General features: G+C 48.9%; 1 pseudogene; it reads left to right on the top strand.

The window, feature by feature from the left end:
- Nucleotides 1-8,059: 8,059 nt before the first annotated feature.
- On the top strand, nt 8,060-8,168 carry LOC146336754 (5S ribosomal RNA; annotated as a pseudogene).
- Nucleotides 8,169-12,570: the final 4,402 nt, after the last annotated feature.

Genomic DNA, 12,570 nt, shown 5'->3' on the forward strand with positions numbered 1-12,570 from the left:
AGTGTGGGAGAGCCCACCACCTCCCCAGGTCATTGGTTCCATTGTCGTATTGCTCTAACAGTCAGGACGTTTTTCCTGATGTTCAGCCGGAATCTGGCTTCCTGTCACTTGAGCCCATTATTCCATGTCCTGCATTCTGGGATGATGGAGAAGAGATCCTGGCCTTCCTCTCTGGGACAACCTTCCAAGTCCTTGAAGAGCGCTATCCTATCTCCCCTCAGTCTTCTCAAGGCGAAGCATGCCCAGTTCTTTCAGTCTCTCCCCATAGGGCTTGGTTTCCAGTCATTAACCGTGCTGCAACTTCAATATGTGAGATCCCCCCACCCCCATTTTTGGTTAACATGTCAGACGTCCCTCATGCGAATTAAGAGTTCTTCAGAACTCAAAAGCTTGTTCAATATTTTGCTGGCATTTTGATTGGTCCCAATGAAGTTATGCCCTATTGTGGATTGTGGATATTTTCCTAAGGGGACAACCTATGCTCCTTACAGTGCAATCCTTTATATCAGGGGTGGGGAACCCCTGGTGGGTCCCCCCTGGTGGGGAAGTTGGGCACTCATTTGGGCCTGTGGCTCAATTGCCACCACCACCGCCCTGATCAATGAGGCTGTTGCCATTGGAGTTGGGCACCTCCTTCATGTGCCACTCACCCTTCCATTTGGGCAGGACAAGTGGTACGCTAAGGGCTGCTCCAGTGAAGGCTGGTGTCTCTGATTTCAGTGGGGCTGTGAATCCATTTCAGGTTTAGGTCAGAAGCAGCCAGAACTCTAAAGGAGTTATCCAAGGTGCTAAACCCTATCCCCAAAATGGGGTCAGCACCTTGGATAGCTCCTTTAGAGTCCTGGCTGGTTCTGACCAAAACCCAGAATGGATTTACAGCCCCACCGAAATCGGAGCCACCAGCCTCCACTGCCCTGCTGTTATCTCCAATCACAGGTTGGAGATTACACCAGAGATTCCTCCAAGGGCCTCCGCAAACTGGATGGGAAACCTCATGGGTTGGATCAGGCTCAAGGGATGGAGGTTCCCCATCCCTGCTTTACATATTTACTCAGACATAAACCCCACTAAGTTCAATGGAACGTACCCCCCAAATAAATGTGTATAGAATTGCAACCTGTATCTCTCTTTCACCAAATAGAAGCAGTATGTAAGACCAAGTAAGCTGGAGGAAATAGAGAACTTCCTCCTCTCATGGTGACTTGTCCCTCCTAAAAATAATGGAGTGAACTTACCCAATATATACATGTTTATTCAGAAGAAAGACTCACTGAAGTTTATAGGACTTACTCCCAGGTCACTGGGCATAGGCTTATTACTCCCAGGTCACTGGACATAGTTATTAACCAAGTTAGTAGCACTAGGTCATGGGTTAAATTTGTGGTTACTTTTTTTTTTTTAAGAGTTTGTTATCCTTTTAAAACTCTTCTGCCAAAATTGGCCTGACTGGCCCTTCACTTGTCTCTGTTCCAATTACTGCTCCAGTTTAAATGATTAATTTGTAGCCGCTGGCTAACATGCCCAGTTGGCAGCCTATCCTTCCCCTTCTATGACAAGAGCTATAAAAAGATCATTATTTTCATTAGCATAAATAACTGCATGTTGATAGAACTCTCCTTTCAGAAAACAGCTTACGGTCTGAACTGTCTTTATCCATTACCCAGATATAATTGAAAGTAGAATTATTGCATCAGAGAACAATATGGTACAAGGACCTGATATACATTGCAATAGTTTTGAATTATGGCCGTCAATGGTCTCTAATTACTGATGCAAATCTGGAAAGGCATACAAGAGGGTGAGTGCATATACTTGCTTAGCACAATCAAACTTTAGTATGTGCCTTTGTTCATTTGGTTTGTTTGTTTGCTAGATAGACAGATAACCTGCCTCTCAGCTAGAATTTATCGGGGCCATGGCATCATGCAGTACAGAAACTGCACTAAAAGAATGATAACAGACAGTGCAGCATCAATCCTGATCAGATTCCGAGATAAACATTTCTTTGTTCTTGAAAAGCCTGAGAAAATAAGAAGGCCTTTGCCCAGAACCAAAAATGGTAACTTCTTCGGCAACCAGTCAATACGGAGGGCATTTCACAAAGAGCGGGCCACTACCAAGAAGGCTCTTTCCCCAGTCACCACCCACTGCATCAGGGACATCTAGTGATGATCTTGCTGTATGGGCTAGTGCTGTGCTGAAAATTTCTCCCTCCATTTTTTTCAACTATTCTCATTCAATTTGACAGAGGGGAAAATGTTTTTTGAAAATCAAAGAAATTTTGGAGAAATTCTCAAGGGTTGGGTTTGGGTTTCTGGGGCTTACCTTACTTAGGAGGTGGCCGAGGAGGGTGCATGAGTGTCCTGTCTTTCATTGTACAATCATCTCTCTGGCAGCGTGTAGCCTCCTCGGCTTCCTACACTTCAGTTGAAGCCCAGTGGAAGGCACCATGAGCTAATTCCTCCCTTAGGGCTTTTTCAGATCAGGAAGTGAAGGCAGCCTTGGAGGCTGGCTGGGATGAGGTCAGCTCAAAAACACCACCAAAGAAGTTATAGACTGTCTTGAGAATGAGGCAGAACAATGGAAGCTCCTTTCGTGAGGGAAGAAAATTTCCGGAAACTGGAGGACAGATTTTGGCAGAGCACTAACTCCACCTCATCCCTGGAGCTTGACACAACACTGCCCCCCAACCTCACACCTGCATTATGGTGGATGCAAAATGGGGGTCAGCCTGCCAAGGCAGTTGATGCTGTTGCAGCTTTTGGTGTTGGGAAAACCCCCAAAGCCCTAACCAAAAACAAAAGGAGCTATGCTACAGGCCTTGCCAACGGGGAGCCCTACCTGTCAGAAACTGTTGAGAATTTCTCCTTCCCCTGGAGAAATTTAGTGAAATTATCTCCCAAATTCCTCTGCCCACAAATAAGCTGGAGAATTTTGAGGGGCCAGCTGTGCACAGCTCGAGTATGGGCAGACTGATGTAGAGGAGGGTGATACGTCCGTTAACCTGGACTCCAGCTCTTTAGGGCAGGGGTGTTGAACCCCTTCTGCCCGAGGGCCGAATGCCATTTCAGCCAATCTCTTGGGGGCCGCATTCCAATGGTGGGCGACCCCAAAGGCAAAAGGGGTGGGGCCAGAAGTAGCAGCATATTTTATCTTTAAGGAAAATACTGCCCCCCCAAAAGCCAGGAAACCACCAAACCATTGATGGTTGGCTGGAAGAGGTGGGGCTTTCCAGGAACCCCAGAGGGCCAGATTTGGAACCCAGGAGGACTGGATTGTTGGAGGGACTAGGGCCATGAATCACTTAACATAAGAACATCAGAACAGCCCTGCTGGATCCGACCAAGGGTCCATCTAGTCCAGCTTTCCATTCACACAGTGGCCAACCAGCTGTCGACCAGGAACCCACCAGCAGGGCATGAGTGCAACAGCACCCTCCCACCCATGTTCCCCAGCAACTGGTGTACCTAGTCTCCCTGCCTCTGGTACTGGAGGTAGCATATCGCCATCAAGACGAGTAGCCATTGGTAGCCTTTTCCTCCAGGAATTTGACCAACCCCCTTTTAAAGTCATCCAAATTGGTGGCCATCACTACTTCCTGTGGTAGCGAATTCCATAGTTGAACTATGTGGTGTGTGAAGAAGTACGTCCTTTTATCTGTCCTGAATCTCCCACCAATCAGCTTCATGAGATAACCCCGGCTTCTAGTAATTTGAGAGAAGGAGAAAAATGTCTCCCTATCCACTCCACACCATGCATAATTTTGTAGACCTCTATCATGTCTCCCCTTACCCTCCTTTTTAACCTGAACTTGAAGGCGTAATATGTACCTGAGTGAGGAGGGAGGGGATCTCTGGGAGGTCATTCCGCCTTTTCCTTGTCTCCGCCTTCTACTTTTCTATCTTCTTCCCTCTTCCTCCTGCAAGTGATGGGGCTGACCTCAGCCAACTTACCTTGAGATGTAAGTTTGTTATATCTCCGGTAAATGTCTGTTCTTAACCCACCACTCAAGTGTGTTTTGTCTACATCGTGGCTACTCCCTGGGGGCTGATTTGGACTTCAAGGAGTTGGCCAACAGGCCTAAGGCTCCCCATCCTTGCTATAGGGCTTTAAAGGTTAGCACCAGCACTCTGAATTCTGCCCAGAAACTGACCACAAGCCAGTGTTCTGTTTAAGGGCTGGCAAGACATGCCCCCAATAGTGGTGCCCTGTTTCCATGCAGGCAAGGGCTTTGGGCAAGGTGCAGATAGTCCCAGGAGCAGAGAGAGCAGCCAAAGTCATACACAGGAGTTCTGATCTGAGGAGGTTTTGCAGGCTGAGGAAGAGGTGAGGTCAAAGCCGTCCAAAAGTCAGTTCACAAGCATCAGTTTTATCAAGCATCAAGGCCAGTCAGGCGGTGTCCGAAAGCATTATACACATGAGTAGCCGAGGGTCTAGGAACCTGTCAGATCTGGTATCTTGGAATGAAAAGCTGAGCTTAAGGCACTGTTGTTCGCAGCAGAGAGCTGGCATCAGTGGGGCTGATTTATAGCTGGTCGTTAATCAGCACAGCTGGCTAACTAGGTCAGCGTGTTGCTTTTAAGGGAGGCCCTATGCTGTGACTCCCTGTTCTTTTGCTGCTCGCATCTGATTTTACGCCATTCCGAGGGTTGGATCAACTCAGGCTCTGCTTCCAGCATTTGGGGAAATCCAGGAACTGCTCAAGAGGGGCCAGGGTGCTCCTGTAATGTTTCCAGGGGAGGACTGTCAGCCAAGGCCACCTGTTCCTTGCTTAGCTCTGGCTGGGGCCCATTGTGCTGGCTCTTCTCCTCCTCTTCTTCCTCAGATGAATCCTCCTCCAGGTAGGGCATGACAACTGGTCCCAGTTAGTAATCTTGCAACTATATTCTGAACATGTATTTCCAGGCAGCCTCATGCATTAAAATAATCTAATCTAGAGGGGACCGAAGAGCATGGATAACCAGGTTATGTCCAGAAAGGGCTGAAACCGGTGCACCAGCCTGTGCTGGTGCAAGGTGCTCCATGCCACTGTGGCCGCTTGGGCCTCCAAGGTCAAAGCTAGCCGGTTCAGTGAGCATCCCCAAACAGCAGACCTGATCCTTCTGGTGGATTGTAACCAGAAAATAGATTGACCATCCAAGGCAAGAGAAGCACTTACCAACAGATCTTCCTCCTTGGCGTTAGGGATGGGCGAACTCACCTCAGCCCGCCTCGCGTGCCGCTCGCCAGACCCTCGCCTGCCACCCACCCCTGCCCGCTGAGTGTGGTGAGCCACCAGGCCGTTTGCGTGTGCCCAGCAAGTGGCGGGCAGCCTCACGCTCCTCTGCCGAGCCATCATTTTGTGGGAAATGGCAGCTCGTTCTTTTCCATAAAGGGCCCTTTTGTGCAAGTGGCGGCCATAAAGAGGCCCATTTGCAGCTCTGTTTAGACCATTTACGCCTGTAATGCTGCGTAAATAGGCCTCTTTACGGGTGCCATTTAGGTAAAATCGGCCTTTACAGAAAAGGACGAGCCGCCATTTCCCAGCTCAGTGGAGCAGCAGGAACCACTTGTCAGGGTGGAAACTGAGCCCATAGAGCCCCAGAGCAGTTCTGATTCTGAGGAGGAACAGCAATCCGTGGGAGAGGAGCTCACTCATCTCTCATAAGCACAGCAGCTGGCAGAGATTCCTCCTGCCAGCATTCCTGGGAGAGATAGTGACCCTGGCAGTGAGAGAGCGCTGGAGGGGGGCTTGCTGGATGCTCGGCGCAGACGCAGGGAGCGGCAACAGATGGAGGGCGCCGAAAGGAGGCGCTCCACTCGTTTGGAGCTCAAACAACGGTCGCGTCCTGAGGACCCAAGGGAAAGAGGGAGGATCTCTCCATAGCCCATAAGTTCAGGGTCTTCCTGTGGTTCCCCTTCAAACAGGGACCAACTGCCTTACCTGGAGCTTAGGCTACTCTGCTATCTTTCCCCAGTGCTGTTCCTTGCTTAGTCGCTAGTGATAGTATCTGAAAGAGTCATAAAGTAATAAAGGAATAAAGCCTTTTGAAAGAATCCTCGTCGTCTGAGTCCTGAGTTGGCTATTGAAGGGGACTGCAAGAGGCAGCTAGGGCGCTCCTGACACCACTGTGCTTGCCTAACTCAGCGTGCACCAAGTCAGACAAGCGTGGGGTCCCACGGACTGGCATCCAGGGGGCCAAGACGGTGAGAAATCGCTGAGCCTCAAGCCCCAACCGGACACCCACCACATCCCTGCTTGTCATGATTGGGCTTCGGTATATTGGCCCTCATCCAGTCCATGACCAAGTCCAGGCCCCAGTTCTGGCCTTGCACTGCTTGAATCAGATCTAAAAGGAGAAACAGAGCTAGGAATCATCAGTGTACTAGACACGTCACTCCAAATCCCTGGATGATCTCACTCTGTGTTTTCAAATGGATATTTTAAAAGCATGTGCGTGAGGTGAGGCCTCTGCGGAGGAGCCACGCTGCACAGTCTCAAGGCAGGACTATAGAGTTCCTTTCAGTCCAGCTACTAGGTGGGTGCAGGGATCAGCACAAAGGCACCAGACTGGTGAGCAAAGACTGGAAGTCGAGAGTCTTGGAACAGTGGAGCATCAGGGACCCTGCACAGGTCACAGGAGCGCTGGGGGCAAGGATAAGGCCAGCAAGCAAGCAGAACAGCTTAGTGTGTTGCTCTGGAACTGGTCAGAAGCATCCCAAGGGTGAGATGCTGTTGCAGGCAAGTGTGTGGTCTCAAACCAACCTCCAAGCAGAAGAGTATTTGCAGTTGAAGGGCTGACAGTCTGCTTCTCCAACGTTCACTCCAGCAACACTGGTAGGTCCAGCATGGCTCTTCTTATGTTCTTATACCAGTTGCTGGGGAACATGGGTGGGAGGGTGCTGTTGTGCTCATGCCCTGCTTGTGGGTCCCTGGTCGACAACTGGCTGGCCACTGTGTGAACAGAATGCTGGACTAGATGGACCCTTGGTCTGATTCAGCAGGGCTCTTCTTATGTTCTTATGTCTCCTGACGCACTTACTACTACCCCTGGGGCTGGTATGGTTGGACTAGTGGTACAGTAGCTGAAGGGGATTCTGGGGAAGGCATTTACTGGGAAGCATTCTCAGGGGTTGATGGAGGAAACGTGGGCCCTGTGGGGACCTTCTCTCCCTGCTTTCTGCTGTCTCTGCCGAACTGAGTTCCCCATCAGCTGCTTCCTAAGATGGTCCACAGAGAGGGACTCCACTGGCCTTAGGGCCCTCAGCATCCCAGAATTCCTCTGCCTTGTTGGTCTAGCACAAGGGTGCAGAACCTCTTTCAGCCTCAGGGCCGCATTCCATTTCAGAGAAGCTCTCAGGGGCCGCATTCTAGGGGTGGGTGAGGCCAAAGGCACAAGAGGTAGAGCCGAAAATAAACAAAAATCCCAGCATATAATAGCTTCAAGCTCTTCAAGTTTCTCTTTCTCTTTATTATGGTCATTTAGACCCGTTCAAGTTAAAATACACAGACAAGTATACAAATATCGAGACATAGGCTACAGTTTCTTCAGCTTAACTAGTACAGTCAAACAACTTGGCTCTTGTGCACATGGCAATTAGAAAGAACTTAGTGACCTGTTCAGTGACATGTGGAATCTTATCTGACACACAATCGATTACCGCTCTTTCATCTGGATGGCCTGGGAAGTTGGTTAGAAGAGGATAAATTATGCGGCATCTCAAATCAGAGTAAAAATTACAATATAAAAGTGCATGTGTCAATGTTCCAAGGACTCCTGCTTTGCATGGACACTGTTTTGAAGTGGAATTTTCAGAAGTCTGCCCTGGAGCACTCCTGTTGGTAGAACATTTAGTCTTGCAAGTATAACTGCTCTACGAGCTTGTATATTCCTAAGGGATGTCAAATAAGAAGGTGTAATACCATAACCGGGCAGAATCCCACAGGCCATTGGAGAACACGTTCCACTAACCAGAGAGTACAGATCCTGTCTTTCAATATCATATCATCTCTGGATCAGAAGTTTGGTGGCCTGTTGTTGCTCTAGCATTAGAAGGGATTCAAACAAAACACCAGTTGAGCTATGGCCATACTACCCTGAATGCACCTGATCTTGGAAGCTAAGCAGGGTCAGGCCTGGTTAGTACTTGGATGGGAGACCGCCTGGGAATGCTGGGGGCTGTAGCATAGCTTAAAGCTCTTGGTACCACAGTAAAAAGGTAAAGGTGTCCCCAACCAGTCATGTCCGACTCTAGGGTGCGGTGCTCATCCCCGTTTCTACGCCGAAGAGCCAGCGCTGTCTGAAGACGCTTCCGTGGTCATGTGGCCGGCATGACTGAACACCGAGGTGCACGGAACGCTGTTACCTTTCCCGCCAAGGCGGTACCTATTTATCTACTTGCAATTTCTTGCTTTCGAACTGCTAGGTTGGCAGGAGCTGGGACCGAAGACGGGAGCTCACTCCGTCACGTGGCACCCAGGTCTCGAACTGCTGACCTGCCGGCCTTCCAGTCTGCAGTTCAGCGTCTTAACCACTGAGCCACCACAGTAACTATGCCTAAAGAGTGGCATTTCAAGCTTTTAAAATGGGGGGAAACTGCACAAAAGTCCAGAAAACACCACATCATTGGTAGTTGGGGGAAAGAGGGTGCGACCAGGGAGCAGGGACATGGCTTTATGGGGAACCCAAATTGGGACCCCCAGAGGGCTGGAATCAGTCGCTGGGCCTGAGTTGCTGCACTCCTGGTCTAGGGGCACAATTCTCACTTTGTGCGCAAGGGGTCCTGGGCTCAGTTCCCAGACAAGGCTGCACACCAGTGGATCTTTAGAGAATAATTTCATGCAAGAGCCATTTCTCGGTTCTAAAACTCCTGACTTGCATGAAAAAGGTCGCAGGTTCAACCCGTGGCATGTCCAGGTAGGGCTGGGAGGAACCCCTGTCTAAAACCCTGGAGAGCTGCTAGCAGTCCATGAAGACAACACTGAACTAGGTGGACCAATGGTCTAATTTGGTCTGGCAGCTTCCTGTGTTCCTTTGCTCCTTCCAGGCATAGATGTGATGTCTGAATTTTGGTTCTGGGCCATGGCAGGGATAAACTGCAGGTTTCACACAATTGCTTGTGGCCCATTTATTCACCCCACCCACTGAGTACTTCTCACTGGCCTTTGAGATATCTGCATTGAGCCATCTTAAGAAGAACGGGCTGCAGTCTCTGAACTGTGTCCCAGCATCCCTTGCGACATTGCACAGGGTCACAGATGCGCCTCTCTGACTGAGTGCGCTTTCATTGGCAAGTCAAAAAATATTGTCACCACCAGTGTTCATCTTTTTGGTGAGCTAGCAGTCTAGCACCATTGCGTCTGGAGAGGATATTTTCAGGGCCCTGCGGTGGCTTAGTGGTTAAGACGCTGAACTGCAGACCGGAAGGTCAGCAGGACAGCAGTTTGAGACCCGAGTGCTGCGTGACGGAGTGAGCTCCTGTCTTCAGTCCCAGCTTCTGCCAACCTAGCAGTTCGAAAGCAAGAATTGCAAGTAGATAAATAGGTACCGCCTTGGCAGGAAAGGTAACAGCGTTCTGTGCACCTCGGTGTTCAGTCATGCCGGCCACATGACCACGGAAGCGTCTTCGGACAGCGCTGGCTCTTCGGCTTAGAAACGGGGATGAGCACCGCACCCTAGAGTCGGACACAACTGGTTGGGGACACCTTTACCTTTTTAAGTATGGATAGTGACCCAGACCTGAAAGACATGGGATAAGAGCTTACAGGACTCCAAGAAACCCCATCTGAGGTTGCAGAGACAATAGACTCCAGTACAGAAGAAAGTCCCATATCGAAAGAGGACACAGGAATGAGCAGAACACCCAAAAGATCAGTTCAAACTATCTGTGGAACTGCCTCACCAGTTGTCCAAGAGCCATGTTCACCTATTCTCCTATGCATAAGATGCCAACCAAGAAAATACAGAACACTGAAGGAGTGCTGAACTCCAAGATACACTTGGAGAGATACACTTTTCACCAAGGAGGTCATGCTGGAGCTAGGGCCTGAGGACATGTGCACCCTTATTAAGGACTTAGTTGAGCTCTGGTGGTTATTGGAATGAGTTGTCTATCTAACCCCAGGAGACGCCATATCTGGCTTTCCACTTGTTGTCATTGTTGAACCTCCATTAGCTCAAGCATGGAACTCTGGCTTGCCTCTTTCTCCTGCCCCCCTTTGCCTCTGCACCCATGGGCTTCAACCAGCCAACACGCGACCATTGAAAGCTAAGAACTGTACGTTGCATCAGAGCCAGACAAAATGTAGCAGACTTCTCTCGTTAATTATAGGTTTGTCCCAATCATGTAAAGGGCAGCAGTGGAGTCTGATACAAAGAACAAAAGCGGGATTGGGAGTAAGGAGTATTGAGCTATCTCAGTGCTACCTCAAGTGCTCCCATGGTGAAGAGTTTCAGCATCCTTCAGCGATATGACCCCTTCTGCCTACTACGTCATGTGTGATTGGAGAAAGTGTGCATTTAAAGAGACTAAGTTTGCCACCATCACATCTCATTTGGCCCTTAAAAAGCTTGAATTGCATGCTCAAGGCCAAGAAAGATTCTGTTGTTCAGAAGCCGAGAGGTTAATATCCGAGGCTGGATTTTGGCATCAAGAGACGAAGGAACAAAGTTACAGAGTTTAAAGGCCTTTGTCAGCCTCATTCGTGGTGCGTATGTCTCCAGAGAGATCTGAAGCCAGCCAGCTCCATAATCAATAAATATGTTATCAATAGTCCAACAAGGACAGACACCGAGGATCGTTACTAGACAATGTGGCTTTTACATTCAGCACCTTTGTGCTACATAAAGAGCAGCGTATCGACAGCAGAAATTCTCTGGGGAACTAAACTTCTTCCTTTTTTGCGTGTGTGAATTCACGCAGGTCTGAAGTTTACAACCGCCAGCCCTGCTAATATCAATTCCGAAGAGAAGGTTTCAGACATTTCTGTGTGTGAGCACAAAATCTGACACAGTTCTTCTCCTTTCCCTTCTACATCTCCTAAGCAATTCTGTTTGGTGTGGAATTGCAGTGATGAGAAAGGGAGAAGCCTCCATTTTGGCAGCCTCTCTCTGAATTATACATACTGACCCACGCTGGACCTGTTGACTTTTAAATCTGCAACTGATGTGAGGTTGAATGTTCATGATTGCCAACACTAGCAGAACCTATAATTTATTTATTTATTATATTTATATCCCGCCTTTTTCCTCCTTAAGGAACCCAAGGCGGCTTACACAATTCTCCTCCTCTATTTTATCCTCACAACAACAGCCCTGTGAAGTGGGTTGGGCTGAGAGTCTGTGACTGGCCCAAAGTCACCCAGTGAGCTTCCATGGCCAAGTGGGGACTAGAACCCGGATCTTCGGACTCCTAGTCCAACACTCTAATCGCTATGCCACAGTGGCTCCATGAAAGCCCATTATGAGCCCAAAATTCCCACTGAATATCAGTTCCAACTCTTAAAGGGGCTACCATCAGGCACCCCTTTCTACCAGCCCCCCCTCCCCCAATTTCAAAAACGCGTAGGGTTTAAAGGGGGGAATTTAAGGAAGTAAGAGGTGGCATCAAGCACAAGTCCTGGTGGCATTTCTAAAGATATAGGACAGCAAGGGAGAAAGGAGGAGTCTTACCTGTGTGAAGCAGGGTGATCCAGATTGAGGGTGGAGTTGGCTGGCGATAGCAAAGGCGTTGTATACCTCATCCTTAAGGCCTGGATATTCCTGAGCATGCTCAGTAATGTCCATTACTGCTGGGGCAAATGGGAATTGTAGAGAGGTCACTGTGTTTGTCTGTTTCAGCAAAAACAACTAAGAGTCCTGTGGCACATTAAAGACTAACACGTTTAGTGTAGCAGCTGATTTTATGGCCCAGGACCTACTCTGTCAAGTGATAACCACAGTGGGATAGATAGATAGATAGATAGATAGATAGATAGATAGATAGATAGATAGATAGATGAGAGAGAGGGATCCTGAGTAAAGAAAGAAGAGGGGGGATGTTTGTGTTTTATAAAGTGAGGTCAAAGGGCCAAGTGATGCAAGGAATGAATATGCAGAGTGCAGATGAAAATGGGACCCAGTCAAAAGGATTTAAGAATGTGTAGTTCTTTTGGAGCTGCTTTCCTATGTTTCCCTGTTTAAGGGAGGCACTGAAAATGTAACGTTCCCATGCATCCTAGTGGCAAAAAGACACCCTGGAGCATGGCCTCTGCGGCCACCTGTAAATCCACTCTCCTGCCAATCTCCCCAATCAACCCCCCATTTGCAAGGATACATTTGCTAGGGGAAATAGAGGGCTGCAGGAAGGGCTTTGGCTTTGACTTCCTACATTTTCTCAGAGAACTTTTAGAAGGACTCTGAGCTTTGGGGAAAAGAGCTAATTATGAGGTGAACTGGGGTGGGTGGCATTCACCTATTCATACTCCCTTGTGAGTTCTCTGCTTGCTGCACGGTTAGTGGTTGGATGCAGAAACCACTTGGGTAGAGCAGATGCATGATTCCTTTATGTCTGGTCTTTGCCCACCTAGGAGGGTGACAGTCTGTTGGAAAG

Source organism: Heloderma suspectum, chromosome 12 (genome assembly GCF_057233095.1).
Source record: "Heloderma suspectum isolate Gila_16-S chromosome 12, 16-S_ref, whole genome shotgun sequence".
Classification (NCBI taxonomy): Eukaryota; Metazoa; Chordata; class Lepidosauria; order Squamata; family Helodermatidae; genus Heloderma; species Heloderma suspectum.